Consider the following 22,107-nt stretch of genomic DNA (forward strand, 5'->3'; position numbering starts at 1 on the left):
TTGTTTCACTTGCATCTATTTGAAAGACTGAGCGTAAACACAAAAAATATTTTATGTGCTGGAATGTGCAGAAAATAGGTTTAAATGCTAAACAATCAGTCAGAGAATGTTGCATATAATTTAATGTTTGCTTGATGCATAAAGTTAAAAGATTAAAACTAATAAAACAAGTTTTAAAAAGAGACTTCCATTTGATCACATTTTGTATGATGGATTATGCAGAAAAAGTAGAATTGGGCTGAAAGATCTATCGCTTTCTTTTTAAGTAACTAGGTAATTAAGTAACTAAGTAATTAATTACTTTTGAAAAAGTAATCAGTAAAGTAACAGGATTACTTTTTTGGGGAAGTAATCAGTAATTAGTTACTGATTACTTTTTCAAGTAACTTGACCAACACTGCTGCTTAATGTCAAATATAATGGTGTAATTTACATGATTTGAGTTTTTAAACTAGATTATGGAATTATACCATTGACTAATGCAATACTGAATAACAATGCATTATCTTAGCATACAGAGTAATGTGTTAGGCAAATATTTTTGTTGCAGCCACTATATGATAGAATACTATGGAAAAGTTATATGCACTTTATATGTTTAGGTTCTTATCGATCGCACAACACCTGGTAAAGATCGGAGTGGTGTCAAATTCAATCTGCAGACCAAGATTTAAAAAAGAATAAAAAAAAGTTTAAACAAAGTATTTTACCAGACAGAATGAAGAAATGACAGGAGATGCTCTGTTTATGGTTTATGGTATATCATTAACCTTTTCCTGACATCAGTGAAAAATAATAAAAGGGATCAATGAAAAAGAAATCCTAAGGAAAATTCTGTTTACATCCACTAGCAGGCTAGGGCTTTACTGTGTGGTGTTAGCATGTTCCTCCTGTGCTTACATGTCTTCTCTCTGTCTCCAAATCATTGAGAAAATGGTTGAAATGGCTAAAGCAAAGAATGCTATGCTGCTAGTACAAAGTGGAGGGAAGTTTTCAGCTAATGCTAGCATAAGCTAGCTTAGCGTGGTGCATCTATAGTTCACAGTTGACTAAATTGGGAGGCTAAAGTTTTGGTTACAGGTTAATGTAGAAGTCTAGTTAAAAAAAAACAAACAAAACAAAACAAAACTGAATAGCCAACTTGTTAGAGTGACTAAGTAAACACGAAATGTGGAGATAGAAGTGAAAATATCATTTTTTGTTTATTAAAAGTTTAGCCGTTAGTTCTCTTTGAACTGACGGGTTGAAGATGTTTTTTTTACACATACGTTTATCTCTGTTTCAAAGTTTTATGGGGATTGACCCTTGATGGGGAGGCTGGGGCTCAGGAGGTAGAGCAGGTCATCTACTAATGAGAGGGTTAGTGGTTCTGCATGCCGAAGTATCCTTGGGCAAGATAATGAACCCGAAGTTGGTCTGAGATGCATCCATCAGACACACTTCAGTAAATGGGTGTGAATGTTAGATAGACAGCACTTAACTGTAAAAAAAACAGTATGAATGTGTGTGACTGGGTGTATGAGGAGTGTTGTATAAAGTGCTTTGAGTGTTGGAATAGAGTAGAATAGCGCTATATTAGAACCGGCTCGTTTACCATCTTGGCCTCTATGAACATAATAGTTAGATTTATGTTATCTTGGCATGTGGATGGATGGTGCTGGGATGGCATTATTTCACTCTCTTAAAGAATATTCCAGAGCATCATATGCTAAGGGAGATATGACAGAAAGCAAAAAAGAATATTTAACCGTAAAATGTAAAATTGTCAGAGGAACTGTGTCAAGTTCTCCAAGATGCTCGGAACAGGTAGGCTATACCAATATTTTTTAACTTTAACATGAACACAAAGTATTCATAAAGTTACTAAAAAAAGCAAAAAATCATTTGCACTTACTTTAAGTGCTAAAATGTTTGCAGGTACCTTAATACCATATTACTGTCGACAAGTATTATTGCAATAATTCAATTTTAAACTATTTTCAATGTTTTGTTTGGGACAAAAACATCTCAAATAATTCAGGACTAGGAAATTCATGTTAGTGGGAATGAAGCTGTTTATTTATATATGTATTTTAAATATGCCTTATCAACTATTTGACAGATTGTTGCATAACTTGGTCCAGACGTTCATGCTGGCCTTATGATAAAAGCAGTGGACAAATAATGTAAAGTCAAAGATGGATCAAGAGTGCTGTAATTGATACACATTTTGAGGTGCTCACATTAAAGCTGTGCTGTCCAGTTTAGCTGAGAATCATCAGTTAATGGACGGAGAGATGTGGGACTTTTTGTGCTAAAGCCCTGATGGAAAATCGGAGTTGTTAAGAGAATAAGTAAGATGTATTGGCCCAGCAGTGAGTTTTCCCTTAGCCAAGTGCAATGGGGGTGTTGGACTGAACCCTACTATTTGGCATTCAGGCAAGTAAAAAACAAGGCAGGCAGTGCGACAATTAGGCTAATGGCAGTTGAGAATGGGCTCAGTGACTGGCTCGCAGTTTAATTGTTGTGAGATGGAGGAGGAGAAGCAGAATGACCGTGATGGGGATTTCAAGGTGGGGTTGTTGTAAAGATCCCAGCCCAGTCAGGTGTGCCAAACAGAGCAGAACAGTTGGCCAGGCATAGCAGATTCTGGAACAGCACAACTTGGCTCAGGTCTGATGTAACCTGCTGCCATTTCTAACTGCCAGTGTGGGAAAACGCAGGGGAGAGAGAAGATGGAAGGCAGCACGGAGGGATTGGAGGTTGTTTTGGGAGGGCCGGGAGCAAACGACTGAGGGATAAGAAACTGAGAGAAGACAGAAGTGGGAGGAATTAGAAGCAGCAGGGTAAGTGGTGATCAGAATTTGGGAAAGATGGTGGAAGAGAAAATAACTAATGGATCCAAGAAGCAAGTGGGTAATAAACAGCCATAGCAGAACGAGCATGTAGTAGGAGGAAAATGAAAAATTACCAGATGAATGAAATTCAAAGTTTAATGTTTCTCTTAGGATGAATTGTACTGTGGCAATCTGTTAACTTTTCAAACTATTGTGTCATCAGGTCTGCACTGTAAAATGACAACTAGCATTTGTTAGTCTCAGTAAAATGTTCAATAAATAAATATTTACACTGGCAGCAAGTAAAAGTTTGCCAGTCCAACAAACGTGAAGTTGCACAAAGCTTACATAACAAGGATTTCTGAGTTACACAGACGACTACGGAAGTTTCCCTTGAGGAAGCCTTGCAGTTAACGGCATCATGCGTGTGCGCCACCTTGTGGCGGGGGTGCGATGTGCATGAGCTTTTGCATTAGCCTGAGCATCAAACTGATTGCTGGTAAAACTTGAATGCATATACAAGTTTTAACTTGCATATGCACACACACTCACACTTTAGCTTTCAGTACACATGTTAACACCTCAATTATTGGGCCGTATTTCTTTAGAAGAAAGAACACAACACAACAAAATCCCAGGGGAGCACCCTTTTTATGACAGGCCTGATCCCTTGATCATACCTGCATCACGGCAAAAATACACAAAATAAAACTCCTTATTATTATGTTGTGACACACGAATGATGGCACCAACCACACAGTTCGCTTGATGTTTTTATTTGGTTTTTATTTGAAATGTAATTGGCTGATGGAGCCACACCCCACCAAGTACCCCATCACCCAACCTAGGTCGGGGAGCCGTCTGACCTAGCCAACCCCCCTCCACCCCACCCCCATGGGGGGAGGGGGAAATTGGCCACGACCACCTGCGTCCCCAGCCCATGGACCAGTGGCAGGAATGAGTTGGATCAGGGGGCCGTCCGCGTGGCAAGTGGGGAGACATAATTGGCCGATGGAGCTCCGGTGTGTCTCAGCCTCCCCTGCAGCCAAGCCACAAGCCACACACCGCCACAGACGCACTTCCAGTTTACGTGCTGTGTGAACAACTAGCATGCTTTCACTACTCTGTAATACTACTCTGGCGGGGGTGTCACGGTACAATCCAACAGCGCCTGTGACCTCACAAGGAATAACGTGACTAGTTAAACAAAAATCCAAGTTGTCAGAACTTGTGTCTCCATCTTAGTGAAATCTGACTGAAGTCAGCACAAGCTGATAAAAGCTCATGTTGAATCAGGTCCACTTGACGTTTTAAGTGTTTCTGCTTTACAGTTTACATTTAACTTTATCAGCTGCTTACTTGTGAAAGCATTCGGTCAGTAAATGGACCATCCAGGCTAAACTGTACTTTGTATGCTTATGATGAAATTTTAGCATTATTTCACACAAAGTGTTTATTGTGCCGAAAGGCAGTAACAAATATGCTATATATAGAATATAAAGGAGCAAAAGATGACCTGTTAAACTAAAAACATATCTAAGGCTTTAATAGATCTAATGAAGTATTTCCATCAAGTCTTGGTGGAGTGTAAACCAGTTTGGACTCTGGTTGAATGTTAATGTTGCGCTGAGTTTACGAGCAACGAGTAATCAGAGTTGCCTGCTGTGGCCTTATTCTGGTGTCAGAGTGTAAGAATATTACCAGAATTCGAGAAAAGCAGTGCCTCAGGCAGGGAGCTCTAATGTTTACTCATTAATGTATTTGCCAAAGCAAATTAGTGGTATAAACATATTTTCCAGGAGACAGATGATGATAGAGGATCCTCTTCTGAGCAGGTGGCTGTGAAGACCGCTTCTCCTTCATCCTTCCCCTCATTGATTGTGTGCAACCCGCGGTGGTGCGAAGCACAAGCACGGGGCTGTCAACCGTGATGATCGACAGAATTGAATTAGCCGCGATGCACTTAGTGGACACGGAAAGCAGATACTCTGTTGGGCATTTGTGATTAGATTGAAAATGGTGTCATCTCATTTAAGGCTCCTCCAAATGCCTGCTCCCTGGTCACCTCTTATAAATGTCAAAACTTGGTCAGTAGTTCCCAAAGCCAGTTGTAACTATGAAATATTTGTCTGAAAGGGAAACTGCTGAGAAGTAAGCGGAGTAATAAAAAGGTGGGATGCTGGTGGGTGACTTACAATACTATGTTTTAAGACACACTCCTTCAATAAATTGACTCAAAATCAGGTTTTGATCCCGTTTGAATATCTGGGAGAAACTGGGACAGATATAGACTCTATAGCTGATGAAAACATTTGCACTATAGGCAAAATACAAAGTACTAAACTAACCCTGGGGAAGGAACCACTAGAGACCAAAGACAGGGAACTAAAGAGTACACTCTGACTAAAACAACAGGGAAGACTGGGACACCATATACACAGGAGGGTGATTGGGGGAAGATGAGACACATGGGAAACACAGGAAGTAAATCATGACTAATGAGACAAGGGAAGTCAAACTCAACATAATGCACACGAGACAAGAGGCTATAACAATAAAACAGGAATCATAACTAACACTGAGACTGAGACAAAGACACCCAAACAGATCAAAGATGAACATAGAGACCAAACAGACACGAGACACTAAATTCATAAAGCAATAACAAGCCATAACCCAGCGGTCCCCAACCTTTTCTGCCCCACGGACCGGTTTAATGTCCGACAATATTTTCTCGGACTGGCCTTTAAGGTGTCGCGGATAAATACAACAAAATAAAACGATACGACCAAGACAAAAACTGGTATTTTGTAAATATAATAATAAACCCGAATTCACTCTGTAATTGTGTAACTTTATTAGCAGCGTCCTCCTGAAATGCGCCAACAACATTGAGAGCGACATCCTCCTCTCTGCCCGTTAATGCTCTCTGGTCGCTATGGTAACACATAAAATATTTCTTTCAAAATAAGACACACAACTACAACACGGGAAAAGACAGAGTTAACGATTAAAGGCCCGAAAACCATAAATTTCACACCTGAGCCTCAACTCACCAAACGACTCACTGTACTGGTGTACTGGTCCGTGGCCCGAGGGTTGTGGACCGCTTATCCACTCTACAGCCTGGTGAAAACCAAAGCTTTCATAGGATTCTATGCACAGTACACCCAAGGATTCATGAGTTTTTAGCAGCAAAACAGTCTTTTTTAACATGACTGTACATAACATATGGTAAGTTTCTGAGCTGCAATGTCAAGAGCAAAATATGGATCTGAGGTAGATCTGACCCACTCCCTACATCGTTCTCTCTATGGGAACAGGTTGTAGGTTGTGGTGGTTACCATTTGTGCCTTTATGGGACAGTGACTGTGTAAATTAAAAATTGGGATACTAAAGCATTGCAGCACTGCTTGAGCATGTTGTTGCATCTTTAAAAAAGGTGAACATATGCCAGTTATCTGTTGTAGTTTGGGTCATTTCTTTTTTTTTTTTCTACGAGAGCATTCAAAAACCCACTGAGGCTCAGACCACCGCTGTGTGCAAACATCCGTGGGCTGCCTGTGTGAGGTCCGTTCCACAGCGCAGCCAATTTTCCAGTGTCATCCTGGTGACGGTTATTTGCAGCAGTGAGGGCTGTTTGTCCACTCATGGAGCTGATATGGCTCTGAGGCAGCTGTTCAAATTAACTGTGATGTGGGTAGGACTTAATATAAACATGCTACTGTGATTTTTATAGAGACAAATGAACACTGTCAGGTCTGCTGTGCCAAGCGTTGCTGGTGAAAGGATAACGCCGGTTTCCTTTGGTATGCTGATACAATCACCCTTAATGCGACAGCTAAATTCTTTTTTTAAATTACCCTTTTCTTTTCTTTCCCAACTTTACTGGCAGAGAAAGTAATCACTTTGAAGCTGAATGGAAATTGGATTCTGCTTGATTAAATCATACCGAACACATCAGAGGAAGCACTCGTCAAAACGCAGCAAATTGGCGGTCGCCTGAGAAGCGACGATTCGGGTTGAAGTTAATATACTGAACCACGTGGACGTGAGTTTAAGTTTACATTAATGTTCTCTGGAGAGCACTTCTTTGAGTAGCGCAGATGCTTGTTTGTGGCTGTAGTTTTACTTCCCTTCTCCAACCTGTTTCTCCTGAGAATCGTCTTTGTGCATACTCCCGGCAGGAGACTTTGGAGAGAAAATCTTGGCAGGAGCTTCTGTCTCCAAAAACTTTTGTGGTCCAGTGCTTGAATTATTTAAAAGGGAAGTTAAGGCTCTGGATTCAAACTTTTTTTTCTTCCTCCAGTATTGGAGGAGAAGGCGGCAGCAGCAGCAGAGGAGGAAGAGGCTGTTAAGGGTTTGTGCGATGGGTTTATTTTCTCTCAGCCAAGCCACAAGCTGGGTATCTGGACCAATAGAATAGCATTAAGCATTAGCCTGACTGCTGTCCTCTCCCTATTGCTCAAACAGATGTGCCATAACAATCATCCCATACGCACAGAGGGTGTGTGTTTGTGTGTCTGTTAGTGTGATTGAAAATGAAAAAGATTCTGATAGGACAGGATGGAACGAAAGGAGAGAAAATGGGTAAAGAGGAGCGAAGCAGAGGATAGCATATTACACTCAAACAGAGAATTTAGGACCTCCAACTGCCATCTCTGTCACCAATCACAGACCTATTCTCTCATGTTTGCGCAATGCAACAGTCCAGCATCTCATTTGAGATGTACTTCATCAGAGCTGCCTTCTACAGCCAGCCAAATGGACCAACCATCCAGGCCTTTGTTCTTGGACTAAACTGAAGCGTTTCCAAGCCAGGTCTGTGTGCTCCCAGTGGTGTGTGAAGGACTCTTAATGCTAGGATCCATTTCAGTGATACAGATGTTGCCATCGTGTAGTCAAGGTAACGGCCAAATCTGATGGGACTGATAAAGTGGCTGGACAATTGTAAAAGAAAGGCTTCTTTGATAGCATGTAGCAGAGAAAACAATTGCCATTTTTAGCACTGCTGTTAATGACTGCTGCACAGACGTTGTAGCTGGTGTTGGTGCAGCGTTCACAATCAAAGGAGCACGTGTCCCCAACCTGTAGCCTTGGCTGACCCACTTCAGCTCTGTGCTGCACATTCACTTTCCTAATTGCCCACCTGTGGGCATGCTAATTGGCTTAGTACACTGATTTTAATCAGGGAGAGTACCACGATTAAGGCCCCAAGACTGCCTCCATAAAGTAAAGGCATGGCAAAAAACGCCAAAGAGAGAAAGGAAGGACTTTGAAAGGTGTTTGAAATGACTGTTTAGCAAATGAAAACAAAGTACTTGTGGCATTTTGAGCCACCTCGCACGCAAGCGAGTACTTAATGATCCACATTAAAGCAGAGATTTATTAAGGAATCTGTAGAAGGCTATTAGCTACGCCTTTGATTTATTCATCGGGGGACTGAAGCAGCACAATAAAAATGGAAATAACTCCTGGCCTTTTTAGACTACTGCTCAAGGGAACACCCAAACAGAATAAGAATTTGGATCCAGAGGGTGTCTGTATCTTGTTGGGAGATGATAGCTAGTTAGAGGTTTCGGTCCATGATGGCATAATCAGTGATGGTGCAGGACTGCAATAAATTGACTCTGCACCGATCCACTGTGCACAGAAGGTCCTAATGCAAATTGAATTATGTATAAACTTATTCATAATGCTAATTTTTCACTTTCTCTTTGCTTAATGAACCAAACACAAAAGAATCTCTGATTTTTTATTTATTTATATAGTTTTTATAGGTATAAATTTAATGTAGTAGAGGCAAATGCCCAATCTCCCTGAGCATTCGGTCACTTATTAGTCATCTGATCCTACTTTCTAACAGCTTTCTTGTTCTGTATCCAAACCCACGCCTGGTTTTGCAGGTTTCTTTCTTCCTACAGTGCTTGCACATAGGGAACATGCCATTGTTGGGGCTCTCTCTGCATTATTGTTGGGTCCGTAGTATAAAGCGCCTTGAGGCGACTGCTGTTGTTGTGATTTGGCACTATATAAATGAGTGAACTGAATTGAATTTCTATTAAGAAAAACTGGAATAATGACTTTTCTGTTATAATACCTTTTTTCTTTATAAAGCATGACAGATCTCCACACTCTTTCAGTGAAGTGATTGCTTTTCAATACCTTAAAGATCAGCGCTGGCGGCTCTACAAAATGAACATTATTTTCAACACGTTTTTTAGCATCATGGGCTTTATGATCTGGTCCCTTTCATTATTTATACGCTGATCAAAACAAATACTTGTAATACAATATGCAATTGACCGCAGATTAATTAAGTGTTGCGATCTTCTGCCCATACTAATTAGATTATACTTGAAGCTTCTTGTGTGTTTTCGCTGTGTGATTACATATTACAGCATCTGCCGTTTCATTTACCAGTGAATATTTTCAGAGGTTATACGTCTTTTTTGTTTTGCAAAAGTCTAATTTGACTTTGGTTGCTGATTAATTTCCCAACTCTTTTCAACAAAATGATATGGATTAATTCTCAGCATGCCTTACACATCTTGCAAAACTCTTGATGAAAAATGCCGAAAAGGAACCTGAATGCTGTAAACTGAATTTTCTTTTAATGTTTGGTATTTCTTTAATAACTTTCTTTCTTTAACAACCGTTTTATATGTGATATAAAGGCACAGTGCTACTCTATTATTAAAGTAGCATATTATTGTGCACAGTCAGGTTTTTGGGGCAGTGTTACTGAAACAGCAGAAGTCTATAACACACTTTAAATTAACTAGTTTGGTCCTCAAAGCCAATGGCCTAGTCCAGCCTCGCCTAGAAGACCAACACAGCACCCACCCAACTTTAATGATAACTGTGATAAGGCTGACTTGGACTAGCGCTATCCTTAGTGACGCTTTGAATCATTTAAGACGCTCTGGCTTTCTATCCTGAACCTTATCCAATGCATCATCACAAAAGTTATCCTTTCCAGCATCACCAATTCACTCCTTGTAGAGCAATACATCACTGTGACAGGTCTCATCACTGAGCAAAGCAGAACAAGTGCTTCCTTTATTTCCACCCAACGAGATAACTCCCTGCCTTTAGGCTTCATGTTCCAACACTTCATAGAAGTTTTTTGAAATGCAGCCAGAACTCTGGTATTATTCTTTATACTCTTTCTGATCTTGTTGTATGCTAGGAAGTGGAAATTCAGACTTTGACATAGACTGCCATTTTTCTTTGTGTGCAGATCCAACATTTGACATACATTAAGCAATTTTTAGCATAGGATACAAAGCAGAGCTGCGCTTTTTTATTATCACAGCACATCCCAGCTGTTGCTTAATGTTTTATTAAAGTAATTCAGGCTGCGATTACACTGCCACCTTGAACTTTTAGGAAAATTGGTTGAACAACGATGGTAACGTAACTTCAGCAAAATTTTAAAAACATTTTAAAAAATGTTGGGGAAAACAATATGGAAAGGATAAATCATAATTAAATAATAATTTTAACTTAGCCAAAAAAATGCCTGGAATTCAGATCTCGAGCTCAGGCCTCAGTTAGGATATTAAACGTACAATTAGAAACAGACCTGTATGGCTTGTCTGGAAGCGTTGCCAAGAGAAAGCTTCTTCACTCTTATAAGAACATAGCAGCACAGCTTAGGTTTGCAGCATTGCATCTGAGCAAACCACAAGAAGAAAAACAATTTGGTTGGTGGAAGGGTGATTATTTGGGCTTATTTTGCAGCCACAAGACTTAGGCATCCTGCAGTCACCAAGTCAACTGTGAACTCCTCTGCGTACCAAACTACTCTCGAGTCAAATGTGAGGGTTTGGACATGTTTGACATGTTTTACAGGCTCAAGCTTTACACTTCAGAGGGCCTACAATACCTTGGTTTATTATAATTATTGTAATTAATGTTATTACTATACTTTTATTTATGCAAGTGCATCAACTTTGAAAACAAAGCTATTTTTGTCATTTCCTTTTCACAGTCTGTAGAAAACCTCAGATGTATTTATATTTATTATATTGACTGGTTTTCAGACATGCTGTTTAAACTGAGGCTCGCGTTTGCTCTGCAGTGAATTCGGGAGGTAAAGATTATTATTGCTAAAGTTGTTCAAATAGCTTATTGTTATCTTCTTTCTGAGCATTTTTTTGGTGTTTTTTTGTTTTTTTTTTTAAATTTAATTTAATTTTTTTTTTAAATTAAGCCGGCAGGGCAGAAGTGTGGATGGAGTGAAATGTGGCTGGAGCCTGTGAACTGAAATGGCTTGAGTTCACTTTTCCAATCATAAATGGGAAATATTTTTTTTATACTGCTTTGCAGGCACGAGTCATCTGTTTGGGTAAAAACATAGCTTCCATGTTGAGTTAAATAAACAATCAAATGTGACAGATTTTCTAGAGCAGAACAACACATTTTTTATTTTGTGTGTGTGAAGATTTTCTTCTTCACATGATTTCTGACGTGACAAAACGTCGGCATGTTACGCCTCGGGAGTGAGAACAGGCTCACAGCAGAGTGGCTGAAAAACAAAAGAATCCAGGTGCTGAGATGTCCGAGTCAAAGTCCAGACAGACTTTAGCAGAGCTGTGCATGAATAAATACTTGCAAACCTCAATGAACCGAAGCAATGCTTCTGCATTGGGGCTCTAGCCTGGCAGCTAAAACCTGGGTCATTACAATAGGGCAGTGATCTACACAGTACCAGATCTACAGCAGCAACACGTTCTCACTCCCAAAGCGTAACATTTTACGCTAGTTGACAAATCGTCAACATATTACGTTTTCGGCTACCCACCACGTTCCTAAATGACGACCTCGGAAAAATGAGGAAAAATGAGGAAAAATGAGAACCGTATGGACTCAATCTACACATGTTCGCTCTTTTTCTTCAAATCACTTAGAAACACACTATTTAACATCATTAAAGTCCTGGTTAAGCTCAGGAAAAAGGTTATGGTTAGGGCTAGGGATAAGGTTAGGTTTAGGGCTGGAATTCAGGGCTGGAACGTCTATTACCGCTGGAGCGTCATTGCACTGGATTTCGGCCATAACCCGCCGCGTCCCATAAGAACGCCGAAGGTCTCCTTTGGCGTTCCTCAGGAACGGGACGTGACAAAACGTCGGCATGTTACGCCTCGGGAGTGAGAACGGGCTCACAGCAGAGTGGCTGAAAAACAAAAGAATCCAGGTGCTGACATGTCCGAGTCAAAGTCCAGACAGACTTTAGCAGAGCTGTGCATGAATAAATACTTGCAAACCTCAATGAACCGAAGCAATGCTTCTGCATTGGGGCTCATTTTTTATTTAATAAATATGTATTTGTTTATCTGTGGTTGTACTGTATTGACTTAATTTTAAGACATGGGATGGACTAGCTAATGTTTTATTCTGCCCTGATATGTAAGAGGATGTACTTTCATTTTACAACGACTGTATACATATATATGGATGTTTGTGTCTGTCACTGATTTTTCTCCTTCCATAACTCAACATTTCAAGTTATGCATCTCAAAATTTGGAGTTATTAAATTGAAATTTTTGAGAAAATAACTCAAGTAAGTTCTGCCAATCACACTCTGTGAAAGTATATCATTTCCTTATTAGTTGGAAGCAGAAGGTGGAAGGCATTAGCTAAGCTAAGCTAAGCTACCAGTGCTTTAGCTGATTAATGAGCAAACTGCTGCGTCGATTTAGCGATGACTGAATGATTAAATTCTGAATTGCATTGCATTATTTTCAGCACAACAGCAGTTTGTTCATGTTTACTATACATTGGTTGCTCACTGCTGCTTTTGCTACCTGATTTTCAGTGTGTCTGTGCGATTTGTTTCTGGATAACAAAGACATGGTGTCATTTAGCTTTGTGATTGGCAGCATTAACACAAAAAAAAACTTATTTTCTCAAAAGTTTGAGTTAGTAAGTTGAAATTTTCAACTTACTAACTAACCACAGATTCACTCATAGTTTATATTATAAGAGAAGACGGACAGGTTACAGGTTAAGTGTGAATGAAAAAAAAAAAGCAGGACGCTGGTTTAAGCCCAGAGTAGGAATATTGATTATTGTCTGACTTCTTTAGACTTTCTTGGTGGATGAATAATTTACTGATGATTTTCCAAGTCTTACTCGTCAACTTACTTTTCATGAAGCGCCTCAGAACAGCCTTTTGAATCTTTCCACAACAAATTCCATATTAGACAGTGTAGTGCATATGTTACATATCTATGTGTCAATCCCAGAGCACAGAGAAATACTCCATCTGTACATTCCCTGGAGTGTGTCTCTGCACTCTATGGCTCACAGAGGCTCTCTGCTGAGTCTATTGCTTCTGTGTTATACTCACATGTTCTTTTATGCAAGTACAAACAAATATAAAGTCTGCCCACCTTATATAGACACATGGATATTTCCATTTTCCCTTTGCCTCTGTGGAAATCAAAATAATAATTCTGTGTATATTACTGCCAGAAATGCCAATCCACACTGGAGTGAGCGCAGCATGTCCTGCGGGAGTGCTGCCTCACATGGACATCAAAGCCATAACAAAGAAGCTGGCATCCACGCAGGCTGCTGTGCTCCTCTATAGTTGTCTGTTATGTACAGTAATGTGGAAGCAGACGCTCTCATGTGAGCATCCCACAGGGTATAAACCTAATTCTGCAACAATCACATGTATACTATGTTATCAGAAATCTTGTTTTTTTTCTGGAAAATCAAGCTACAAGATACTTGGTGGACTTTGATCAGGATCATATTCAGTACACTAGCCCCAGGGGTAGAAGGACGACATAATGTCTTTATAATTAGTTATGGAGCTGAACGCTTTGTATGAAACTACTTGCTTGAAAGAGGAATAAAATAACACTTAGTATAATAAAAATGATCCATTTTATCTTATATTATATAGATGTAATCAGTGCATCTTAGCAAGCAAGGAGCTTCACAGCAAAACATCCCAAAATCACAAATGTGCTAAAGAAAAAGGACACAGATATGCAAAATCCCATGTGGGCGCAGAAAAACACAACACAACAGCTAACAAAGTCTGTCAGATTTTAGGCAAATTGCAGTATCTACGACAAACAATAGACCTGCAGTTTCAAATAAATGAAGGCGATGTGAGTATATTTACACAGAACTACAAACTCTGGAGCTCCACGCAGTATCTGTAAGCCACTGTTGATGCAGATAAAATTTAATCAGCATTGCATTGTGAGTGCATGTTTACATATGCATATGCAAAAGCCACCAATAGCTCGTTGAATAGGAATGGAGCCAGCTGCCCTTGGCTACACATTAATGTATGTGTACGCAAAGTACGGAAGTACGGAATTGTGTTAAAGAGCCATATCTATCTCTCAAACACCTCTCAAACACCTGTGATCCACTCTCAAAATTCCTTTATGCACAGAAAAAGGAGCCCGAAATAAATTCAGAGAATTCATTTCAGTACAAAGTTTGCAGTCTGTTCTTTGGAGCTCACATCAATGACTATCAGACACGAGCTCATGTGAGGAACTAGAGGAAATATCATAGTGTCACAACGCTCACATTCATTTGTGAAGAGGGATTTAAGTATAGCCTGATCAGCAAGACCAGATCCAGCTGAGCTTTTGGTTATAATTCAGAGGTCATAACCACTTTTTATTTAACAAAAATGCACAATTATGAAAGAATTCACAGCAGTATTTTGAAACCAGAATATTAATTGCAAAGGAACAAACAAACACACACACACGCACATGCACACACACACTTAAATTGCTGCCTATTCAAGCGTACCTGCCCACCACTGATTTTGCTGAGAGATTGGACTAATTAAACTGTAAATGCTTGAACTGACTTTTTTTGCGGGAAAAGAAATTACAGTAAAATTCTACACGTACAAGGCAGTAATGTACATCTGAGTTAATTTAAAAAACATAAATATATTTCCACAATGCAGCGCCTTAAATTTATGCCCAAAGGTACTACATTAGGAAGGGGGTGTCAGGGGGCCGGGTTCGTGACCCAGCATTTTGAGTTTATTTTGTACTTTTGATTTCTTATGATATATTGGAATAAAGTTAAGTTCTTGTGTTATTTTTAGTTAGGGCTTAGTCTAGTCAATGCTATCATCCATGTCTCTTTACTCATGAGTGTTTGTCTGTTCTCTATGTAAGTTTCCCTCATCTGTTCCCATGTGTCTCTCCTTGTGTTCCGTGTCTCCCCAATCTGTTATGTATTTCATGTCTGCGTGTATCCATGTATGTTTCCTCTGCCCGTCATGTCTCGTTCCTTCTTTCTCATGTCCCCCTGTCGTTCAGTTTCCCTCTCCCTCTCTCGCTCCTTCTCGTGTCAAGCTTGTGCGTCCCGGGCTACGTCTCTCCATGTTTCCTGTTTTATTTTGAAGGTCTTGTGTTCCATGTTCACTGTGTTTAGTTTTGCTTCCCCTGTCGCGTCATGTTCATTTGCGTCTGCTGTGTTTCCCCAGGTGTTTCCACTCTGTCTCCCTCTGTTCAGTGTCGTGTTGCTTGTGTTGTCTTGTGCCATGCTACTTCAAGTCTAACGGTCCATATCATAGTTGTCATGTGTAGGTTTTAGTTCAGTTTTTCTCCAGTTTGCCTTGCCTTGTTTTCTTTTGTTGATATCAGCCTTAAAAAACGGCTTGCTTTTTGTTGTACTTCGTTTTCTCTCCTGTGTCTGTTTTTGGGTCCACTCCTCTAACTCATGGCCATCGCGGCCATGACGGGGGGTACATGTAGAATATATTATGTGTAACCATTGTTAGGTGAGAGTATTGACGTGGTGACCAAATGCTGAATCTGTCCACTAAGGTTGACATCATGCTAATACTAGTGCAAAGTTAAAAGCAGGACTGGCAGCCTGTACGCTACCACCTATGTTGCAGTCACACTTGGTAACAGATTACGACACGAGCAAAATTATTGCAGCTGTGTGCAATGAACTTGTGATCTTTTTGCCTTTGAAATGGTTGCTTTGAAGACGGGGGATCAGGTGTGCAACCACTCGCAGTCAGTTGCCATCTTCAAAGTGACCCCAGTGCATCAGTATGTCAATATAATGGCAATAAGGCCGAGTCTGTCTGTTAATTAGTTTGCGATTGAATGGGGTTAAGTTGGCAAGTGTAAATTTGGTGGCGTTTGAGCGTATTTGCCTTAGAATATATAACATAAAAAGTAACCTGTTTGCATCAACACAGCATAAAAAACATATAGATCGCCAGATACTTCATTCAATGCTAAAAAACAGAAGAAAAACAAAATAATTACTTTAACTTTAAACTGAGCTGCTGAACTATGGAGGACCACAAGAGCCACGCGCATCGAAATAAAAAATCCTGTGCTTAATTAATGAATTGTAGAATAAAATCTGCATTTGTAAATTCATTTTTGAATTCCAATTTAATAAACTGATTTTTAAAATGCTTTTTAAGTCTTCATTTCAAAAAACATTTTCGAATTGCACTTTAATAAACTTCATTTCAAAAACCTTTTTCGAATTGCACTTTAATAAACTTCATTTCAAAAACCTTTTTCGAATTGCACTTTAATAAACTTCATTTCAAAAACCTTTTTTGAATTGCACTTTAATAAACTTCATTTCAAAAACCTTTTTCGAATTGCACTTTAATAAACTTCATTTCAAAAATCTTTTTCGAATTGCACTTTAATAAATTGCATTTCAAAAACCTTTTTTGAATTGCACTTTAATAAACTGCATTTCAAAAACCTTTTTCGAATTGCACTTTAATAAACTGCATTTCAAAATCCATTTCCCTTTCCTGTTCGCTCAGGGATTAACATGTGGATTAGCATTTGGATTAGCAGTTGGATTAACAACTTCATTTTAAAAATCCTGCTGCTATTCAAATGAGCCACACCGTGGGATGTAAGGAGCTCTCTGATTGGTTGGTCAGACACAGGCTGTCTGCCAGCCTGGATGTTTCTAGCTCATAGCTTCGCCCTGCTAAGAAGCCTGTGTGCTTGTACAAAGGCCGTTCGGCCTCGGGATTTACACTCGGCTCGACACGGATATGTGAAGAATGAAGGGACCCTGCAGCGAAAGGGAGAGCACAACCTCTGGCTGAGTGCCTGTTTACAAAGTCTGACCACCTGTGAAGGTAACGTGCTAACGTGGCTAACGCTAGCATCACCGCACATAGCCCCGTTATTTTAAGGTCATCTTAGCTTATGAAAGTTTTACGTCGCAGCTGTACGAGCTAGCTACGTGTCTTGTAAGCTGCTGTGCTCTTCACAAATAAAGCTGGAAGCAGCTCAAACTATTAGAACCAGCACTGAGGCCTGTTACATTTATACAGTGTTAGAGCAACGGCTGCAGCCTATAGCCTTTAAACTAGCGATTAAAATGCTGACAGTAAACTCGTCAGTCCAGATGTTACCACATTACTTTGTGATACTTGTGAGTTAAAACAACTGAAACAGGCTGATTTAAAATAACAGCTTTCAGTTCTCTCATTCAGCATATAAAGACTGGAGATCACACTACTGATTTCAGTTCATTTAATATGTGAGTGCACAGATTCATTCAACTGGACATAAACGATGATCAAAGGTTGTATATATGATGAATTCATCAAATCCCAGCCTCTAACACAGTGCGCTGAATCTTAGCTTTGAATCTCCAGTATATTCTAATCAGTGCAATCTAAGCATTCACTGAACCTACAGTATCGACACCTGTGTGGCAAATGTGTGGTAAAGCTACAGATAATGAAATTTAATTATTAATACAATATACGTCATGAGAAACGAAAGCTGAAATTGATTCAGTTTAGTACTTTTCTCTGTATGCTCTGTGATCATAAAGGCCTTAAATCCTATGATATATACTGTAAATGATTTTCACAGAGGTCTTAAAGTACTTAAATCACTGCTGATAGTCTGGTTGTTTATATTTTCACATTTTTGTGTCTGTAGGGCTGTTTGATGACAATTTGGACTCCTCTGGGAGATGAGGACACACCCACACCTGTTCCATACTGCAGCCATTGATGGTGTTACGGCTCTGAGTCAGCTTTGGGCCATCAGACGCACACACTGGAAAACCAGCACCTGGACTTCATGCAGGAGAGACGGCCTCAGTGATGATGGACTCTGCATCGTCTATTTTACCTCCTAATCTCTTTCTCTTTAACACACAATTAAAATCTTAGTGAGGAAGTCTCTAACTTGTACACATTTGTACTTTTACTTGTTTTATTAGTTATTTTTAAGAAGAGTAAAGTTATTCACAAAGTTTTTATTCTTCTGTATTTATTCTTTTGTATCATGTACCATAGTCATACTGAACTATACAGACCTGGTGAATTGGAGAAAAAAAAATCATATATGAATGAATCATTCAGCTTCAGCAGTATTTCTATTCATCTTATGAATTCCAGTCTAATGTCAATTCACTGTTTGAGTTCAGTCTTGGTCTTAAACTCCAGAGAATACCACCTGGTTCAATTTTTTCATCTGATTATTGGGAAAACAGTTTTCTTCTGAGAGATGCTGCTAGAGCTGAAATAGAGCCCAAAGAAACAACAAAGTTTAGTCCCTCTGGATTTTCCATGGAAAATTGTTTTATCACTCACTCAGGTGACTTCTCCAGTGTCACGGATGAGTGATGAAAATATCTCCCACTGGAAACCATTGTGTCCAGTTAAAGTCAATCGACTTTTTCAAGGAGAGTTGTTAGATGCTGTGCTCATGAGGACAAAGGGTTTTAAACTTGCAGCACAACACAAAGCTGAAATACTGGATCAACGATCAAAACAGATTGAGCAGAATTAGGTCAAAATGTAATATCCTCATATGATGACACATCACACATGATCCAGCATTGTTCTAAGAATGCAAACTTTCTTATTGGAAGTTTCCACAGCTGCCAGAAAGGGACAGATTTCTGGCTGGTCTTAATGAGTGGTCGGTGCTCTCTTGTTTTCTCTGGAATTGCTGCACGGAGGATGTAACACCCATGATAAGCACTGAGGTGTATGTCCTTGTCAGAAATGAGCAATGCTCAGCTTCCAGGTAAGGAGAAGTGGAACCAGAAGATATTCAAATGCATCTCTCCACAGCTGCTGATGAATTCTACAAAAAACAAAGTTTGTTAAAAACATTTGCAGGTGAATCACCACTGATTTATCACTGACATCCATTTACTCAAAAATTACTGACAAGTGGATAACTAGAATATATAGTTTATAATTTCAACATTGTACTGTAAAAAATGGAACTTTATATGACAAATGTGTGGTGCTTGTGGAATTTTTAACAAGGACCCTACAAAACTTTACAGTACTCATGCTGCCACACTTCTGATAGCTAGGTGTGCAGTTCCTGCTTTAAATGCATTCACTTTTAAGATTAAGAAATCTAAGTGATAAGAGGCCAGAAATGTTTGAACTTGCTTATGAACCTAAATCACTGAGGCCGTCTCTCCTGCATGAAGTCCAGGTGCTGGTTTTCCAGTGTGTGCGTCTGATGGCCCAAAGCTGACTCAGAGCCGTAACACCATCAATGGCTGCAGTATGGAACAGGTGTGGGTGTGTCCTCATCTCCCAGAGGAGTCCAAATTGTCATCAAACAGCCCTACAGACACAAAAATGTGAAAATATAAACAACCAGACTATCAGCAGTGATTTAAGTACTTTAAGACCTCTGTGAAAATCATTTGCAGTATATATCATAGAATTTAAGGCCTTTATGATCACAGAGCATACAGAGAAAAGTACTAAACTGAATCAATTTCAGCTTTCGTTTCTCATGATGTATATTGTATTAATAATTAAATTTCATTATCTGTAGCTTTACCACACATTTGCCACACAGGTGTAGATACTGTAGGTTCAGTGAATGCTTAGATTGCACTGATTAGAATATACTGGACATTCAAAGCTAAGATTCAGCGCACTGTGTTAGAGGCTGGGATTTGATGAATTCATCATATATACAACCTTTGATCATCGTTTATGTCCAGTTGAGAATGAATCTGTCCACTCACATATTAAATGAACTGAAATCAGTAGTGTGATCTCCAGTCTTTATATGCTGAATGAGAGAACTGAAAGCTGTTATTTTAATCAGCCTGTTTCAGTTGTTTTAACTCACAAGTATCACAAAGTAATGTGGTAACATCTGGACTGACGAGTTTACTGTCAGCATTTTAATCGCTAGTTTAAAGGCTATAGGCTGCAGCCGTTGCTCTAACACTGTATAAATGTAACAGGCCTCAGTGCTGGTTCTAATAGTTTGAGCTGCTTCCAGCTTTATTTGTGAAGAGCACAGCAGCTTACAAAACACGTAGCTAGCTCGTACAGCTGCGACGTAAAACTTTCATAAGCTAAGATGACCTTAAAATAACGGGGCTATGTGCGGTGATGCTAGCGTTAGCCACGTTAGCACGTTACCTTCACAGGTGGTCAGACTTTGTAAACAGGCACTCAGCCAGAGGTTGTGCTCTCCCTTTCGCTGCAGGGTCCCTTCATTCTTCACATATCCGTGTCGAGCCGAGTGTAAATCCCGAGGCCGAACGGCCTTTGTACAAGCACACAGGCTTCTTAGCAGGGCGAAGCTATGAGCTAGAAACATCCAGGCTGGCAGACAGCCTGTGTCTGACCAACCAATCAGAGAGCTCCTTACATCCCACGGTGTGGCTCATTTGAATAGCAGCAGGATTTTTAAAATGAAGTTGTTAATCCAACTGCTAATCCAAATGCTAATCCACATGTTAATCCCTGAGCGAACAGGAAAGGGAAATGGATTTTGAAATGCAGTTTATTAAAGTGCAATTCAAAAAAGATTTTTGAAATGCAGTTTATTAAAGTGCAATTCGAAAAAGGTTTTTGAAATGAAGTTTATTAAAGTGCAATTCGAAAAAGATTTTTGAAATGCAGTTTATTAAAGTGCAATTCGAAAAAGGTTTTTGAAATGCAGTTTATTAAAGTGCAATTCGAAAAAGGTTTTTGAAATTAAGTTTATTAAAGTGCAATTCGAAAAAGGTTTTTGAAATGAAGTTTATTAAAGTGCAATTCGAAAAAGGTTTTTGAAATGAAGTTTATTAAAGTGCAATTCGAAAAAGGTTTTTGAAATGAAGTTTATTAAAGTGCAATTCGAAAAAGGTTTTTGAAATGAAGTTTATTAAAGTGCAATTCGAAAATGTTTTTTGAAATGAAGACTTAAAAAGCATTTTAAAAATTAGTTTATTAAATTGGAATTCAAAAATGAATTTACAAATGCAGATTTTATTCTACAATTCATTAATTAAGCACAGGATTTTTTATTTCAATGCGCGTGGCTCTTGTGGTCCTCCATACTGAACTGCCCATGTTCTATAAACCAGTTCAGCTGACTCATATTGTGCAATAATTTTCTCTATATACATGGATTTAAACTGCTTAGTGTTCATGGTGCGTTCCCTTGGTGATTCCATAGTTTCTAATACACACACACACAGTAAAGTTAGCAACGAGCAAACATGTATCTACAGTATTATTTGAGTAATGCGATTAAAACATCCAATATGTTGCATTGTTTCCTCCCTCACAACATGGAAAAATCCTCCGCTTTTTTAAGTATATCTCATTGTGATCCCTAACATGTCACTTCCACAGCTTTTCCGTCATATTAACATTTCCCAAAAAACACTTCAGATGTGCTTTGTGAGACTTTTTTTCCTCTAATTCTCTTGTGTTTTATTCAACTACCGTTGTGTTTTGTGTACTATTGTAGCTTTCTTTGCTCATATTGCAGTGCCAAGTTCAGGACCACCACGATGACCTCATAGCTCACAACAACTCTGACAGGGCAGGATTAAAGAACAATAACCGAATTTGGTTTTGACATTGTGACTGTAGATCTCCAGTGAATGACGCTCCACCAGCCCCTTTTTGCCTTATCCATAAATCGACAGGAGTCCTTGATATAGTTTTTAAATATTAACTCACAGTATACCTGTTTTGCACATTTGTAACTGAATCCAGAATTATCAAAGGCTTACAAAGTTCAGTTCAAATGGATGAGGAGAGATTGAGAGCTTAAAGAACTGTGGCTCCACTCTCCTCTCACCTAACTTCCTGTCTCTACCAGACTATCAAAATAAAGGTTTTAAGCATAAGAAATCAAACTACAAACATATTCCATTATTCTTAATATGTCAATCTGTATTACTTCCAATATCTAAGCAAGTGAGCCATAACTTAGTTTGAATTATTAATCCAATTTATGTTAATCATATAAACTCCACAAACTGCATCTAAGGCTCCTACAG

At 39.2% G+C, this 22,107-nt stretch overlaps 2 long non-coding RNA genes across 2 annotated transcripts; one reads left to right on the plus strand and one right to left on the minus strand.

Moving 5' to 3' along the window:
- Nucleotides 1-16,706: 16,706 nt before the first annotated feature.
- On the plus strand, nt 16,707-18,092 carry LOC148101725 (uncharacterized). Its single transcript, XR_015719452.1, has 2 exons — nt 16,707-16,954; nt 17,772-18,092. It is a non-coding gene; the product is annotated as an uncharacterized LOC148101725 (long non-coding RNA).
- Nucleotides 17,885-20,491, minus strand: LOC148101726 (uncharacterized). Its single transcript, XR_015719451.1, has 3 exons — nt 20,249-20,491; nt 19,258-19,430; nt 17,885-18,929 (listed from the first exon to the last, which is right to left on the minus strand). It is a non-coding gene; the product is annotated as an uncharacterized LOC148101726 (long non-coding RNA).
- Nucleotides 20,492-22,107: the final 1,616 nt, after the last annotated feature.

Source organism: Neolamprologus brichardi, chromosome 8 (assembly GCF_056152115.1).
Source record: "Neolamprologus brichardi isolate AB-2024 chromosome 8, ASM5615211v1, whole genome shotgun sequence".
NCBI lineage: Eukaryota > Metazoa > Chordata > Actinopteri > Cichliformes > Cichlidae > Neolamprologus > Neolamprologus brichardi.